This window comes from Zalophus californianus, chromosome 1 (genome assembly GCF_009762305.2).
Source record: "Zalophus californianus isolate mZalCal1 chromosome 1, mZalCal1.pri.v2, whole genome shotgun sequence".
NCBI lineage: Eukaryota > Metazoa > Chordata > Mammalia > Carnivora > Otariidae > Zalophus > Zalophus californianus.
The window spans coordinates 176,217,363-176,235,197 of NC_045595.1; the positions used below are offsets into that span (position 1 = coordinate 176,217,363).

General features: G+C 37.3%; 1 protein-coding gene and 1 pseudogene across 2 annotated transcripts in view; both read right to left on the bottom strand.

Annotated features, from left to right (window-relative positions):
* Nucleotides 1-17,835, bottom strand: part of HTR1F (5-hydroxytryptamine receptor 1F) — a 165,043-nt gene that overhangs the window by 111,018 nt on the left and 36,190 nt on the right. The window lies entirely within an intron of this gene.
* Nucleotides 3,179-3,888, bottom strand: LOC113915879 (annotated as a pseudogene).

A 17,835-nucleotide genomic window follows, 5' to 3' on the forward strand; every position in this document is an offset into this window, starting at 1 on the left:
CATTTTACCAAAACTAGTTTCCTGATGTTGATAATGTATTTCAGTTATATAAAATGTAACTACCAGGTTTACAGGGTGAGAGAGAGATAACTGGGACCCCCTTTGTTCTATTTGGCAAGTTCTTGTGACTCTATTAATTATTCCAAAATAAATTTTTAAGGACCATGGTTATTAGCAAATAATCATGGTCTTTTAATCACTTGAAACTTTTACCTATGAATTTCATTTTTAAGATAGGTTTTACAATATCCTGTCATATATTAGAGATACCAAAGAAACCCAAATATGAAGTCTTGAAGTCTTTCATATAATAAAAAAAATGTCTTTTGTGTTCAATTACCTCCCCTGCATATTATATTTTAGTAACAAATTAAAACTTTCAAAATGTAAAGGCAAGAATCAGAACTCAAGAAAACTGATTCTAATAAATGTACCAGCCAAAATCATGTAGGAAATTTCAGAGTGAGAAGGGAGAAAAGATTATAGTAGTTTTATGAGTTTTTACTGGGTTTTTATGCATGGACTTCTAAAAATTTCCTTGGTATCAATAAAAGCCTACGGTAATTTATCTTCTGTATTTAATTCACTATATAGATCGAGAATTTAAAATGATGAATGTGACATTACACTTTCTACAGAGTAATATCATAGAAACAGTATGGGTTTGGGACCAGCAGAACTGTGTTCAACTTCTGGCTGTGTGATTTGCTAGCTTGGTGATTTCATTGGTTATAATAAAGGGATAGGGAAAAAGTCACTTTGAAATGGTTTGAGTGGTAAATGGAAAAAAAAGAATGGAGTCAGAGGGATAGTTAAATCCTTGTTTATGGGGTGTGTGTGTGAAAAGGATTCAAGAATAAGTGAGTAGTCAAACTAAAGAGCGAAACATCAGTCTACGGCCATACCACTTTGAACACGCCCAATCTCGTCTAAAGAGCCAAACATCTAATGGGTGTGAAGATCAGAGCATCTGCTGCTCTGAGGCAATGCTTGGCCATGGCAATTGTGATAAAAGCACTTTGGGAATAATAGTTGAGGAATAAATAAAAGATGAAAAAGTGGAAAATATCCCATGAAATCAGTCTCAGGATTATAGATGCCAAGGAAAGGAGAGAGATGGGCAATGGTTAGAAACAAATACACCGTGGACACAGTGAGAGAAATCATATGCATAGAAGAGAAAGGATCATGGAGAAAGATTGAAGATAGAGAGACTTGGGGGATAGAGAACTAGACAGAGAGACACTTCAGGTCTCTGAAGTGGCAGGAGGGTATGGAATACAGAAGAAAGGGAAAATATTTATCCTGGCTTTTAAAGGGTCCTTCTGCCACTGAGAGGAGATAGAAAATTTTAGGTTGGTGTTTTGATTAGTAGTGGCTTCCTCCATCCCCAGCTAACTCAGCCCTTAACATCTCTCCTCCCTAATGGGTCAGTTCCTATTAGGAATTATTATATTATTAAGGTTCTTTTTGAGTGGGCCTTCTTGGAGGCTTCAATCTGGTTTCTTTCCAGAGATCTCAAAATAAATATCTTTGCTTTCTGAAAGAAATTATTCAACAACCACAGTTATTATTTCCAGATAGTATTCTCACAGATAAAATAAATTCTAGAAAAATATCAAGTAAATAGAAATATGGCACACTGGTTTTTGAAAAAAGATAAAAAGATTCTTCAACCATAACATGGTAATAACAACATTTTATCTGCCTTAACTGAAGGGAGGAGGTGAACACATTCAATGTAACTTAATCCAGGGAAATAGGTTAAGAATCATTTATTTAAAAAATATGTCCTATTTACAAAAGAGAGTATGAGGCAAGAATTTAGAAAATTGTTAGCCGATATATAATATGCTTTCAACATAATCTAATAATAAATTATCAAGATGCATTTGAAGTCTTTAAGATTCATCTATTTCTTAAGATATATTTATTATTTTTCTGGTTAGAGTGCAATGATTTTTAAATATCCTTAAACAAGTCACTGAAAAAAAGTATTCAAGAAACACAGATGGGAAATTTAACCATTAGATTTCTTTATTTCATACAAACCCTACATTTAGTCTAGAGAAAACAAACAAAAAAACTCTACATGAAGTATTATTAAAACGCTAAACAAATCATTTTACCATAAATCCAGTACATGCATTACAAGATTCCACTGCTAGGAATTTTGTTAAGATCAGTTTAAGCATTAGTAACACTACGTAATAGAGTACAGGAACACAGGTCATTGGATGTGATCCTTGCCTCCTATCCTCAGATTTATGTCAGAATAAAGCTGACAATTCTCCCAGGCTCTGAACCCCCAGTGACCACGTCCCAATCCTTGGAAACAATGAAGATGTCCTGTCACATCACACAACTTTGTATAAGTTGTAATAAAACAAAGCCTAAGTTTTCTTACCGTTCTATAGGAAATGGTCAGTTATTTGATAAATATTAAAACTTTTTTTAAAGATTTATTTATTTATTTATTTGAGAGAAAGAGAGAGGCACAAGCAGGTGGAGGGGCAGAGGGAGAGGGAGAAGCAGACTCCCTGCTGAGCAGCGAGCTATATGTGGGGCTCAATGCAGGGCTTGATCCCAGGACCCTGAGATCACGATGTGAGCTGAAGGCAGCCATGTAACCAACTGAGTCACCCAGGAGCCTCAATATTAAAACACTTCTAGGAATTTACTTTGTGAGTTTGTTTACCAAATATATTTTTTAAGAACTGACTACACAAAAGGTTCCTTTAGTATTTGGCCCACAAACTCACTTAACAGGTTGGAAACTTAAAACCTGCAAGAAAATGAGGAAATGGGGAATCCCTGATCCTAACGTGCTGTATTTACTAAAGGGATGTACACACATACAAAAGTTTTGCTCACAGAAGGCACAAACTATAAATGGATATGCTTTCCGAGTAAAAACAAAGATGTAGCTGATATCTTTGTTTTGTGTGAACCATAGGTAAGATGAAGTTAGACCCGAATTCACTGTCTACTCCTGTGACCAAAAAAAAAAAAAAAAAAAAAAAAAAAATTAAAGATAAAAATTTTAATTTGTCTTACTATATACTTGCCAGCCATTAACTGAGGTGTAATTATGAAAGGTTAAAATTGCCTTAAGAAGGGGTTGTAATAGCAGCTATCAAAGCAATATTCAAACATGATTTCAAAGATGCTTTCAGGTTTAGAGTTTACCTTCTTTGTAAAAATTCTTCACAACTTCATCAAAAACTTCAGTGACAGATTCAGAGGCGTCTATTTTCTTGACTTTCCCCATTTCTTCATATAAACCAATAATTGGCTATATTGACTAAAGATACATTTGAATTCTCTTTTCCAAGCCCTTTCTGTTGTCATCACTCCTACTTTAATCTTTCCCCTCTTAAGACATAGTTCAATACAGATCTCATTATTACAGTCAGAAAATAGAATGAAAGATAAATCTGCCTTTACATCCACGGTCTTGTTCCAACCTTGAAGGTTGTCTTGATTTCTTGGAAACCCATCAATCAAGAATTCATTCTTCTGAACATTGACAGCAATTGTCGGATCCATTTCCCTCTTAAAAAAATTTTTTTTAAAGATTGTATATATTTATTTGAGAGAGACAGCATGAGCAAGAGAGCACAAGCAGGGGGAGCAGCAGAGGGAGAGGGAGAAGCAGGCTCCCCACTGAGCAGGGAGGCTGATGTGGGGCTCAATCCCAGGACTCTGGGATCATGACCTGAGCTGAACGCAGACGCTTAACAACTGAGCCACCCACATGCCCCTGATCCATTTCCCTCTTTAACAAACTGATGGGTATCTCAACTGGCACGATCTTTATACATCTTTAATGTATTTTTCAATGAGTTCGTCATACTGTGAGTCTGGGTTGCTCCTTTCATCATGAAGAAATTCATGATGACAGGTGTGTGTACCATATTTTAGATCACCAGTTTACTATAAAGAGAACATAACTCAGGAACATCCAGCTAGATGTATAGCACGAGGGTATAAGGGCTTCCATGCCCTCTCCAGGCAAGTGTCTTCCCTTGAATCTCTCATCTATTTCTATTATTAAATTATGGAGGATGTTTCCTGTTTTTCCCTATGGAGAATTCGGTTATCCAGTGAATAATAACGAATATGTCCAGTGAATATGTTCACTCCCAGGAAGAACATCTGATTTTCCTTAGGGAACTATTCCTCTTTACTCTTTTCTCCTGTGATTCAGGCAAGGCTAGGCATTTACTCTTAGCTTCTAGACCGTGAACATGCCTCACATTGGCTAATCAAAAAATTGCAATGATGGCCAATCTCAGGACTTTGGCTGGAGCTTCTGGAAAAGAGCTTTTCTATTCTGTTAGTATCGCTAGGCTAGCAAACCATAAACCTGGAGTTGCTATGACTATTTCTATAAAGATAATGAAGCTACCAGAGGAAAGCAGAGTTGAGAATATGGAAGAAAAACTAAGCCTTTATTGTGTGTGACCTTGAATTTATGGCTTGTTCAGTTACATCGGTCAAATTCTACTTTTTTTTTGTGAGCAAAAGGCATTGGGAATTTTATGAATTTTATATATAACATTCTGAAGTTTAAAAAAATAGTTCTGAAGGCAGACACACTAATCAACCAAAGTATTTAAGCTAATGAGCAGCAATATGAGGGTAGCTTCAACTCTTATTAGAGCTGATTTTTTAATAACATAATAAAAAAAATTCTTTTAAGATTTTATTTATTTATTTGAGAGACAGTGAGTGAGAGAGCACAAGCAGGGGGAGCAGCAGAGGGAAGAAGCAGGCTCAATTCCAGGACCTCGAAGTCATAACCCAAGCTGAAGGCAGATGCTTAACTGACTGAGCAACCCAGGGCGCCCCAGTCAAATTCTTTTTTTTTCTTGAATATACAGGTATTTTATTTATTTTTCCTTTAAATTTTTTTATTGTTATGTTAATCACCATACATTACATCATTAGTTTTTGATGTAGTGTTCCATGATTCATTGTTTGTGCATAACACCCAGTGCTCCATGCAGAATGTGCCCTCTTTAAGACCCATCACCAGGCTAACCCATCCCCCCACCCCCCTCCCCACTAGAACCCTCAGTGTTTTTTTTTTAAAGATTTTATTTATTTATTCATGAGAGACAGAGGAGGATAGAGAGAGAGAGAAGCAGAGGGAGAAGCAGGCTCCCAAGGAGCAGGGAGCCCGATGCGGGACTCGATCCCAGGACCCCGGGATCATGACCTGAGCCAAAGGCAGACGCTTAACCATCTGAGCCACCCAGGTGCCCCCTCAGTTTGTTTTTCAGAGTCCATTGTCTCTCATGGTTCATCTCCCCCTCTGGTTTCCCCCCCTTCATTCTTCCACTCCTGCTATCTTCTTCTTCTTTTTTTTAAATATATTATATTATTTGTTTCAGAGGTACAGATCTGTGATTCCACAGTCTTGCAAAATTCACAGCGCTCACCATAGCACATACCCTCCCCAATGTCTATCACCCAGCCACCCCAGCCCTCCCACCCCCCACCACTCCAGCAACCCTCAGTTTGTTTCCTGAGATTAAGAATTCCTCATATCAGTGAGGTCATATGATACACGTCTTTCTCTGATTGACTTATTTCACTCAGCATGACACCCTCCAGTTCCATCCACGTCGTTGCAAGTGGAAGATCTCATTCCTTTTGATGGCTGCATAATATTCCATTATATATATATACAACATCTTCTTTATCCATTCATCTGTCGATGGACGTCTTGGCTCGTTCCACAGTTTGGCTATTGTGGACATTGCTGCTATAAACATCGGGGTGCATGTACCACTTCAGATCCCTACATTTGTATCTTTGGGGTAAATACCCAGTATTGCAATTGCTGGATCTTATGGTAGCTCTATTTTCAACTTTTTGAGGAAGCTCCATACTGTTTTCCAGAGTGGTTGCACCAGCTTGCATTGCCACCAACAGTGTAGGAGGGTTCCCCTTTCTCCGCAACTCTGCCAATATCTGTCATATCCTGACTTGTTAATTTTAGCCATTCTGACTGGTGTGAGGTGGTATCTCATTGAGGTTTTGATTTGGATTTCCCTGATGCTGAGCGATGTTGAGCACTTTTTCATGTGTCTGTTGGCCATTTGGATGTCTTCTTTGGAAAAATGTCTGTTCATGTCTTCTGCCCATTTCTTGATTGGATCATTTGTTCTTTGGGTGTTGAGTTTGATCAGTTCTTTATAGATTTTGGATACTAGCTCTTTATCTGATATGTCATTTGCAAATCTTCTCCCATTCTGTTGCTTGTCTTTTGGTTTTGTGGACTGTTTCTTTTGCTGTGTAAAAGATTTTTATCATGATGAAATCACAGTATTTCATTTTTCCCCTTGGTTCCCTGGCCTTTGGTGATGTTTCTAGGAAGACGTTGCTGCGGCTGAGGTCGAAGAGGTTGCTGCCTGTGTTCTCCTTTAGGATTTTGATGGACTGCTGTCTCACGTTTAGGTCTTTCAACCATTTGGAGTCTATTTTTGTGTGTGGTGTAAGGAAATGGTCCAGTTTCATTCTTCTGCATGTGGCTGTCCAATTTTCCCAACACCATTTGTTGAAGAGACTGTCTTTTTTCCACTGGACATTCTTTCCTGCTTTGTCAAAGATTAGTTGAACATAGAGTTGAGGGTCCATTTCTGGGCTTTCTATTCTGTTCCAATGATCTATGTGTCTGTTTTTGTGCCAGTCCCATACTATCTTGATGATGACAGCTTTGTAATAGAGCTAGAAGTCCGGAATTGTGATGCCGCCAGCTTTGCTTTTCTTTTTCCACATTCCTCTGGCAATTCAGGGTCTTTTCTGGTTCCATACAAATTTTAGGATTATTTGTTCCATTTCTTTGAAAAAAGTTAATGGTATTTTGATGGGGATTGCATTGCATGTGTAGATTGCTCTAGGTAGCAATGACATCTTCACAATATTTGTTCTTCCAATCCATGAGCATGGAACGTTTTTCCATTTCTTGTGTCTTCCTCCATTTCTTTCATGAGTATTTTATAGTTTTCTGAGTACAGATCCTTTGCCTCTTTGGTTAGATTTATTCCTAGGTATCTTATGGTTTTGGGTGCAGTTGTAAATGGGATTGACTCCTTAATTTCTCTCTCTTCTGTCTTGTTGTTGGTGTATAGGAATGCCACTGATTTCTGTGCATTAATTTTATATCCTGCCACTTTACTGAATTCCTTTATGAGTTCTAGCAGTTTTGGGGTGGAGTCTTTCGGGTTTTCCACATACAGTATCATATCATCTGCAAAGAGTGAGAGTTTGACTTCTTCTTTGCCGATTTGGATGCCTTTGATTTCTTTTTGTTGTCTGATTGCTGTGGCTAGGACTTCTAATACTATGTTGAATAGCAGTGCTGATAGTGGACATCCCTGCCACATTCCTGACCTCAGGGGGAAAGCTCTCAGTTTTTCCCCATTGAGAATGATATTCGCTGTAGGTTTTTCATAGATGGCTTTTATGATATTGAGGTATGTACACTCTATCCCTATACTCTGAAGAATTTTGATCAAGAAAGGATGCTGTACTTTGCCAAATGCTTTTTCTGCATCTATTGAGAGGATCATATGATTCTTGTTCTTTCTTTTATTAATGTATTGTATCACGTTGATTGATTTGCGGATTTTGAACCAACCTTGCAGCCCAGGGATAAATCCCACTTGGTTGTGGTGAATAATCCTCTTAATGTACTCTTGGATCTTATTGGCTAGTATTTTGGTGAGAATTTTTGCATCCATGTTCATCAAGGATATTGGTCTGTGATTCTCTTTTTTGATGGGGTCTTTGGTTTGGGGATCAAGGTAATGGTGGCCTCATAAAACGAGTTTGGAAGTTTTCCTTCCATTTCTATTTTTTGGAACAGTTTCAGGAGAATAGATATTAATTCTTCTTGAAATGTTTGGTAGAATTCCCCTGGGAAGCCATCTGGCCCCGGGCTTTTATTTGTTGGGAGATTTTTGATGACTGCTTCAATTTCCTTAGTGGTTATAGGTCCGTTCAGGTTTTCTATTTCTTCCTGGTTCAGTTTTGATAGTTGATACATCTCTAGGAATGCATCCATTTCTTCCAGGTTATTTAATTCGCTGGCATATAGTTGCTCATAATATGTTCTTATAATTGTTTGTATTTCTTTGGTGTTGGTTGTGATCTCTCCTCTTTCATTCATGATTTTGTTGATTTGGGTCATTTCTCTTTTCTTTTTGATAAGTCTGGTCAGGGGTTTATCAATCTTGTTAATTCTTCCAGAGAACCAGCTCCTAGTTTTGTTGATCTGTTCTACTGTTATTTTGGTTTGTATTTCATTGATTTCTGCTCTCATCTTTATTATTTCTCTTCTCCTGCTGGGTTTAGGCTTTATTTGCTGTTTTTTTCTCTAGCTCCTTTAGGTGTAGAGTTGGGTTGTGTATTTGAGACCTTTCTTGTTTCTTGAGAAAGGCTTGTATTGCTATATACTTTCCTCTTAGGACCACCTTTGCTGCATCCCATAGATTTTGAACAGTTGTGTTTTCATTTTCATTTGTTTCCATGAATTTTTTTAATTCTTCTTTAATTTCCTGGTTGACCCATTCATTCTTTAGTAGGATGCTCTTTAGCCTCCATGTATTTGAGTTCTTTCTGACTTTCCTCTTGTGATTGAGTTCTAGTTTCAAAGCACTGTGGTCTGAAAATATGCAGGGAATAATCTCAATCTTTTGGTACTGGTTGAGACCTGATTTGTAACCTAGGATGTGATCAATTCTGGAGAATGTTCCATGGGCACTAGAGAAGAATGTGTATTCTGTTGCTTTGGGATGGAATGTTCTGAATATGTCTGTGAAGTCCATTTGGTCCAGTGTGTCATTTAAAGTCTTTATTTCTTTGTTGATCTTTTGCTTAGATGATCTGTCCATTTCATCCAGGGGGGTGTTAAAGTCCCCCACTATTATTGTATTGTTGTCGATGTGTTTCTTTGCTTTTGTTATTAATTGCCTTATATAATTGGCTGCTCCCATGTTAGGGGCATAGATATTTACAATGGTTAGATCTTCTTGTTGGATAGACCCTTTATGTAGGATGTAGTGTCTTTCCTCATCTCTTATTACAGTCTTTCGTTTAAAATGTAATTTGTCTGATATAAGGATTGCCACCCCAGCTTTCTTTTCGTGTCCATTAGCATGGTAAATGGTTTTCCACCCCCTCACTTTCAATCTGGGGGTGTCTTTGGGTCTAAAACGAGTCTCTTGCAGACAGCATATTGATGGGTCTTGTTTTTTAATACAATCTGATAGCCTGTGTCTTTTGATTGGGGCATTTAGCCCATTTACATTCAGGGTAACTACTGAAAGATATGAATTTAGTGCCATTGTATTGCCTGTAAGGTGACTGTTACTGTATATTGTCTGTGTTCCTTTCTGGTCTATGTTACTTTTAGGCTCTCTCTTTGCTTAGAGGACCCCTTTCAATATTTCTTGTAGGGCTGGTTTCATGTTTGCAAATTCCTTTAGTTTTTGTTTGTCCTGGAAGGTTTTTATCTCTCCTTCTATTTTCAATGACAGCCTAGCTGGATATAGTATTCTTGGCTGCATATTTTTCTCGTTTAGTGCTCTGAATATATCATACCAGTCCTTTCTGGCCTGCCAGGTCTCTGTGGATAGGTCTGTTGCCAATCTAATGTTTCTACCGTTTTAGGTCACATATCTCTTCTCCCGAGCTGCTTTCAGGATCTTCTCTTTGTCTCTGAGACTCGTGAGTTTTACTATTAGATGTCGGGGTGTTGACCTATTTTTATTGATTTTGAGAGGGGTTCTCTGTGCCTCCTGGATTTTGATGCCTGTTTCCTTCCCCACATTAGGGAAGTTCTCTGTTATAATTTGCTCCAATATACCTTCTGCCCCTCTCTCTCTTTCTTCTTCTTCTGGGATCCCAATTATTCTAATGTTGTTTCATGTTATGGTATCACTTATCTCTCGAATTCTGCCCTCGTGATCCAGTAGTTGTTTATCTCTCTTTTTCTCAGCTTCTTTATTTTCCATCATTTGGTCTTCTATATCGCTGATTCTCTCTTCTGCCTCATTTTTCCCAGCAGTTAGTGCCCCCATTTTTTATTGCACCTCATTAATAGCCTTTTTGATTTTGACTTGGTTAGATTTTAGTTCTTTTATTTCTCCAGAAAGGGTTTCTCTAATAACTTCCATGCTTTTTTCAAGCCCAGCTAGTATTTTAAAATCATGATTCTGAACTCTAGGTCTGACATCATAGTAATGTCCGTGTTGAGTAGGTCCCTGGCAGACGGTACTACCTCTTGTTCTTTTTGTTGAGGTGATTTTTTCCATCTTGTCATTTTGTCCAGAGGAGAATAGATGAATGAGAGAACAAAATGCTAACAGGGTAACAACATCCCCAGAAAATATACTCTAAACAAATCAGAAAAGACCTGAAACCAGGGGAAAAGAAAGGGAAAGACAGAAAAAAGAAAGAGAAAAAAAAAGATAAAAACAAACAAAAACAGAACAAAACAAACAGAATATGATGAAATATGTTCAGGCTGGTGCATAGATCAGTGCCACACACTAAATTTTGGGTGTATTTTGGTCTGGTAGAAGAAAGTGCCTCCCAAAATTTTAAAGAAAGAAAGACTTATATATGTACAAAACAAGGGTTGATACAATGAAGTGATACAATATGACTGTAAAGATGAAAATTGTAAAAAATTTTATAAAAGGAATTGATAAGTTGGTTGGAAAAAGAAACAAGAGGGTTTAAAAAAAAAGAAAAGAAAAACAAAAGAAAAGGGGAGAGAATGTGATCAGGCAGGAGTCTAGAACAAAGCCATACACTAGAGATTTAGGGTATATTTTGATCTGTTAGAAGAAACTGTATTTCAAAATTTTAAAGAGAGAACAACTTATATATATATGCCAAAAATAAGGGCTACTATGAAGGGATAGAATATGACACTAAAAATAAAAAATAAAAATGTCTTTTTAAGAAAGGGATTGATAAGATGTTGGTTGAAAAAGGGAAAAAGAAAAATTAAAAAAAAAGACAGTTAAAAAATTAACTTTGAAAGACTAAAGAATCATGGTAAAAAAGCCATGAATTCTATGTGCAGTATTCCCCTCGTGCTGGTGTTCTGCTGTTCTCATTGATCGGTAAACTTGGTCTGGCTGGTTGTTCTTGCTGATCTTCCTGGGGAGGGGCCTGTTGCCATGGTTCCCAAATGGCTTTGCCAGAGGTGGACTTGCCCTGCCCTTGCCGGTCAGGGCTAAGTAATCTGCTTGGGTTTGCTCTTGGGAGCTTTTGTTCCCTGCAAGCTTTCGGTACAGCTTTGGAGGACGAGTGTGAAAACGGCGGCCTCCCAATCTCCGCCCCAGAGGAGCTGAGAACTTGGGGCCCCACTCCTCAGTGCACCCCCAGAGAAAAGCAGTCCCTCCCATCTCCCAGGTCTCCGGCCGCACTCCATGCTCCCCCGGTCTGTGACCGAGCGTTTGTATATCTGGCACCCGATTCGGTGTGGAGTCTCCAAACCCAGCAGATCCCTGTGGTTCGCTCCCATGCCACTCCTCCCAGGGCAGGAGGGGGAGTCTCCCCGGATCTGCCACTTGTTGGGTCCCTGCTGGATGAACAGTGGCCCGACTGTGTCGCTGATCACAGTTTATGGCAACCCTGAGCTGAGAGCCTGTGCCTTGGCTCCGTCTCTACAGCCAGTTTCCCTGCTCTGATGCCCAGGAGCTCTGCCGCACTCAGGCACCCCCGGTCTTTCTGTGACCCTGAGGGTCCCGAGATCACACTGTCCCGTGCGGGTTCCACCCCCTGCTTAGCCACTGGAGCGACGTCCCTCAGCGGAGCTGACTTCTGAAGTTCCGATTTTGTGCTCTGCGGCTTTATCATTTGCCAGAAGCAGATGATGGAGGCCCCCTCCCCTGCTGTCTATCCTCCTGAATATCGCCTCAGATTCACTTCTCCGCACATCCTACCTTCCAGAATGTGGTCACTTTTCTGTTCAGAGAGTTGTTGCTATTCTTTTCTTCGATCTCCTGTTGAGTTCGTAGGTGTTCAGAATGGTTTGATCCCTATCCGGCTGAATTCCTGAGACCACATGAAATCCAGGTCTCCTACTCCTCTGCTATCTTGCTCCACTCAAATTCTTTTTTATTAACAAATTCTTTATTAACAGAAGATAGTTTGATTGGATTGCTGATATTGCAAGTAAAAAAAGTGCTAAGATCAAAAATACAAGAAATAGCAAGTGTTGATGAGGATGTGGAGAAAAAGGAACTCTCATACATTGTTGGTGGGAATGCAAATTGTTATAGCCATTGTGGAAAACAGTATGGATGTTCCTCAAAAAATTAACCATACAATTACCATAATATCTAGTAATTCCAGTACTGGGTAATTACCCAAAAAAACAAAAACACTAATTTGAAAATATATATTCATCCCTATGTTTACTGTAGCATTATTTACAACAGCTAGGATATGGAAGCAATGCAGGTATCCATTCTTAGACAAATAAAGAAGTGGTTTATGTGTATACACACACAAACACACACACATACACACACTGGAATATTACTCAGGCACAAAAAAGAATAAAACCTTGCCATTTGAGACAACATGCATTGAACTAGAGAGCATAATGTTAAGTGAAATAAGTCAATCAGAGAAAGACAAATACCATATGATTTCACCCATATGTGAAATTTAAGAAAAAAAATCCAAACTAACAAAAAAGAAAAGAAAAAGAGACACCAAAAAACCCAGACTCTTAAATACAGAGAACAAACCCATGGTTACCAGGGGGGAGGTAGGCGGGGAATGGATGAAACAGATAAAGGGGTTTAAGGGTACTTGTCTCTTGATGAAGAATGTATAGAATTGTTGAATCATTATATTTACACTAAAACTAATACAACATTCTATGTTAATTATACTTGAAGTAAAAAAAATAGCATAAAAAGTAAAAAAAAAAGTGCTATCTAATGCATTGATATTAATTATATGAAATGCTTTCCCTATATTCTACAAAGTATTATTTTGTTGTAATGATACTATATTAATAATTCAAAGTTAAACATCACCACCATTAATTTATAATTATACAACTAAAGATAGGAATGAGTAGATACTGGAGTGCAAAACGATCGTGAATTACTTGTATTGAGTACTGTCAACTTCTCAGAGATTGGGGCATTACAAATACAATTTGGAGTTATAATTTGATAGGCTATATTCACATACCAATAAATATCAGTCCTTAATAAGTTGAGAATTTATTAAATTTAAAGTATTAAGGAATTCTGAAAAAAAATAAAGCATTAAGGAATTCTGTAGTTTTATCTTTATTTGACACTTACTGAATATTTCCATTATCCAAAACAAATGACTCATTTTTATGAAGGAAAAAAAAACACTCGTGGATACCAAAATTTTTTTCCAAATAAAAGTTGTGTGACTTTATATGAAAAACAAACAAAATCTTCTGAGAAATTATTATTTAGTAGGACACACACTGTTGTGTGAATCAGCACAAAAACCAAAAACTAAAAGAGGAAATGGCCTTCTCATATTAAAAACAATGATCTCAATGGGAGAGGCAATCTTTTTGCTAATGCTACTTTCATGAGTGCATTGAGTTAATTCACAATCTGAGTTCTCTGTGGTAACTGTAGAATTACTGTTTTCTTCCTAAAGCTGTGAGTTGGTGGCACAGAACCGCAAAGACTTCCAAAAGAAGCTAAGCACGAGTATGGAGTCCATCTGACCCGAGGGGCAGTATATCCACTGGCAGACAAGAAAATATACGTTGACTGCTCTGTTGATAGTGAGCAGAATGCAAGGTATTTCCTTTTCTGCTGGGTGGAATCCTGGAGAATAATCAGGACAAGCAGTGAAGGTGTTCATTTAGGATTAGCCCTTGTGACCCTAAAACTATCAAGTGAGGATTCTTTGCACTGGCAGATTGCAACTAATGCAAAGGTCTGAAAAGTGCCCTGAGGAACGTTTCTCATTAGTTTTAGAAGGTGTGTACCCAGAGGGTACAGACTAGTTAACAAATGCTCTGGGAAAGACTTATTCACAAGGAATCAAAATGGATCCAACTAATGGTCCAATTTACTTCTAATTTGGACATCTCTTTAGGAGAATGTAAGATCCAGGCCATAGATGAAGTTCCTGGTAGGAAGGAATTTGGTTTCAACTTAAGAACTGGGAAACGACATTTAGTCTTTTATGATAGGAATAATACTTCTTGAATCAGTCCTGGAAGGAAGTACAGAAAATTGAAAAATAAATAGCTGAGAACATTGCTAATTGCTTTATATGTGTGGTCTATAGACTTTCTAACTTTTTGTGATAGATACCAAATATTGCATTACTGTATAAATTGGGCACAGATAGATTCTTGAACTTGGGAAAGCATCATATCTGGTTTTGAGGTAGAGTAACAGTGTATTGTGTATGTGTGTGCACAGTGTATGTACATATATACACATAAGTCTTATGTATAACTTGTATGTGTGTGTATATGTAAACATCAATCTACACAGACACACACACACGACATCTTATAGTTCCAATTTAGAAATTCAAGCACATATCACATGTAGTTTACTGGTTAGAGGACTCCCCCTTTGGGTTTTATATCCAAATATACTATCTCTGTCCCAGAAATACAACCACTGAATTATGAACATGATTATCAGCTAATTTGCAGCACTTAGGATATTAATCTTATTAAACAGTTTCTTGCCATGCATAAAACAAAATGTCCTCCTGAGTTAAGCACCCAATCTATATATATTTTGCAGATGGAACAAAATAACTTTCTTTTCTTTTTTTAACTTTCCTTTAAAGTTAATCAGAATTTAGCATGTGAACTCTGATTCCTAAGTTACTTATTTAAAATGTAAGTAGATGTTTTCAAAGTAAAAAGTTAAGAATCTGTGTATATGTCCAAGTTGTATAAAAATATATGGAGGACTTTTTAAATTTTTTTAAAGATTTTTTATTTATTTGACGGAGAGAGACACAGCAGGAGAGGGAACACAAGCAGGGAGAGTGGGAGAGGGAGAAGCAGGCTTCCCGCTGAGCAGGGAGCCCGATACGGAGCTCGATCCCAGGACCCTGGGATCATGACCTGAGCTGAAGGCAGACGCTTAACGACTAAGCCACCCAGGCGCCCCTGGAGGACTTTTTTAAAAACATGCTTTATAGAGTGCAAGGGTTATCTGCTTTGCTTATTGAAATACTGTCTCCTCGTTCCCAGCTCGGAGGTTCTGATCAAGTAGGTCAGGAACAAGGCCAAGAAATATACATTTTTTTTTTTTTTTTAAACAGGTAGATTAGGTTGTTTCGATATAGTAGGCTCAGGGGCAACATATGGGAAACGGCTTTAAGAGGCAAACAGTTAAGGTTTTTATTTTTATTTTTCTTAGTTCCAGTTTGGGAACATTCTAGGCACTTAAAAGAGGCAGAAGCCTGTTCGCTCTATGTGCTTTTACTTAAAACGACTCTCAGAAGGAAGCAGAGTCCACCAGTGGAAACAATGGCAATTTTCTAAGCAGTTTATAACCAGGATGAAGAACAGTGCAGACAAAGACAAACTGAGTGTTACCCTTTGCATCTTCAGTCTAAACAAGATGCCAAAATCTCTCATACATGGCCTTTTCTTAACAGCTAAAGAAAAGGTGTTGATTCAGACTCTCACACCCTAAAGAAGAACCTTCAGGTAAGAAAACGGTGATTTCGAAACACTTAAACCCTGTTACACAAGTCTGAAATTTGCCAATTTGAAGACAAAAACAAACAAAACAGCAAACAAAGAAAACAAAACCTTGCAAATATTTTCTCTATTCATCCACCATCCAAAGGGTTTTTATTCCTGAGATTTTGATACAAGTTTCAAATATCTTAAATACAACTTTCAAACATCACTATTTTGCTATAATATGAATTCTTGATAATGTCAAATGTGAAACCCTGGGGTGATCTGAAAAAGCTTTAGCTTGATTTGGTGAAAGAGACAAAGGTTTTTGCCTCTATTATGACTTCAGTTGCAGCGTATGTACCATGATGATCATTTCTTACAAGAAAGAGTATTTCTGTGCATGTATGTACCTGTGCATGTGTATACATATGTATCATACATATTATACATTATATATATATTAAGTGTATCTATCATCACATTCATTTAATGAAGGAAGTACTTCTATAAATTCACTTTGCCTTTAACAATGCTGTTCAGACTCACATAAGACATGGCTTTTAGCTTGTTTATTCAGTGTGAGTTTTCTTCTAGCCTCTAGACGGGTGTCACAGTGTAGTTGTTAAGAGCACAGGCTTGTGGAATTAGAGTCTGCAATCCCTACTTACCGTGTGACCTTCGGCAAGTCACTTAACCTCCCTAATTCTCAGTTTCCTTACAGGGGTGATGGTAGTACTTATCATACGATTAGTAATATTAATGGTGCTTGGGGATGATTTTAGTATTTACTTCATGGGGTGGTGAAGAGTGCAATAATCCATAGTGTAAGTATAATTTTCAAAAAGTTAACAACATGACTCATTTACAAATATAAGTTAAATATGGGTCAAAGATTTTATTCAACCCGCTAATTAATGGATAAACCAATCAGATGGCAAGGTTGACTCACAGCATTTTGAGGATCTGGGCATTTATAGGCATTTTGAAACATTATTAGTATAAGATCTAGGTAAGATTCAACACTGATTAATGTCCTATGGGATAATAATCTATGATAGTTGGGTTTACTTTTCTCCAGGACAGAAATTATTTCTGTGTTAGAAAAACATCTGCAAGTTAACATGTAACTAAATCTGGACTTTTCATCAACAGCAGTGAATTTAACAAAGCACATTCTCTAGATTATTAAATAATCTGGAGTGTGCCTGTTAGATATTAAAACCATGCTCCCTTGCTTTGTTTATATAATTGTTCTTAATAACCTTTAATGTATGAGGACCCTATAAAACTTAGTTACTAATATTTTTATTACTATTGTGTATTTTATAGGCTAAAATGTTTGTGCACTCCAACTAGGTTATCACTTTTCTGCATCATGATGTTTGTCCATCATAACAGTAAATTCCTCTCGTTTAGGTAAGAACATCTAGCTCTTTAAGGCTATTCTTCAGTCACACAATGCACCTACTACTTACAGGAATCAGAAGAATAACTATTGATTCACTGTATATACTGTTCAACAAACAGATTGTTTCTTCATTCGTCAATTATTGATTGAATGTCAGACTCTGAGAATACTGCACTGAAGGGGACACAGTCCTTTCTTTTATGAAACTGTATCTTATATTTATATGCGATATTTAAGACCCATTTCTACTTCAAATGTGCCATAAGCATTGATTAGAAAAAAGAACATGGAAAAGCATTTTTGTTAAGTGATATCCATTTTTACCCCCAAATTTCTTCATACAAATTATCTGGAGCAAGTCCATCAGTCTCCTAGTTCAAGACAAGGGTGGCAATATAATGCTGGTGCTCATGTTAGTAGCTCTCCACTGCACATTCACTTTTTAAACATCCAAAATATATTTCTGTATTTTAAAATAAAGCAACCAAAATGTAGTGAGATATCACTAAATACTCATTAAACAGATCCTCTCAAATCTATTTTGCTACTATTAATTTCAAGATATTTGGTTTTTCAATAAAGAGTTTCTTTCCATAAAGTGAGCAAGAGAAGTCATGAGAAATTAATATCTTTATGATGATAAACCAGAGCATAATAACATGAGCTAATGAATAATAAAATTGTATCATTATAAAACATTTCATTTATCTTATGACCAAGA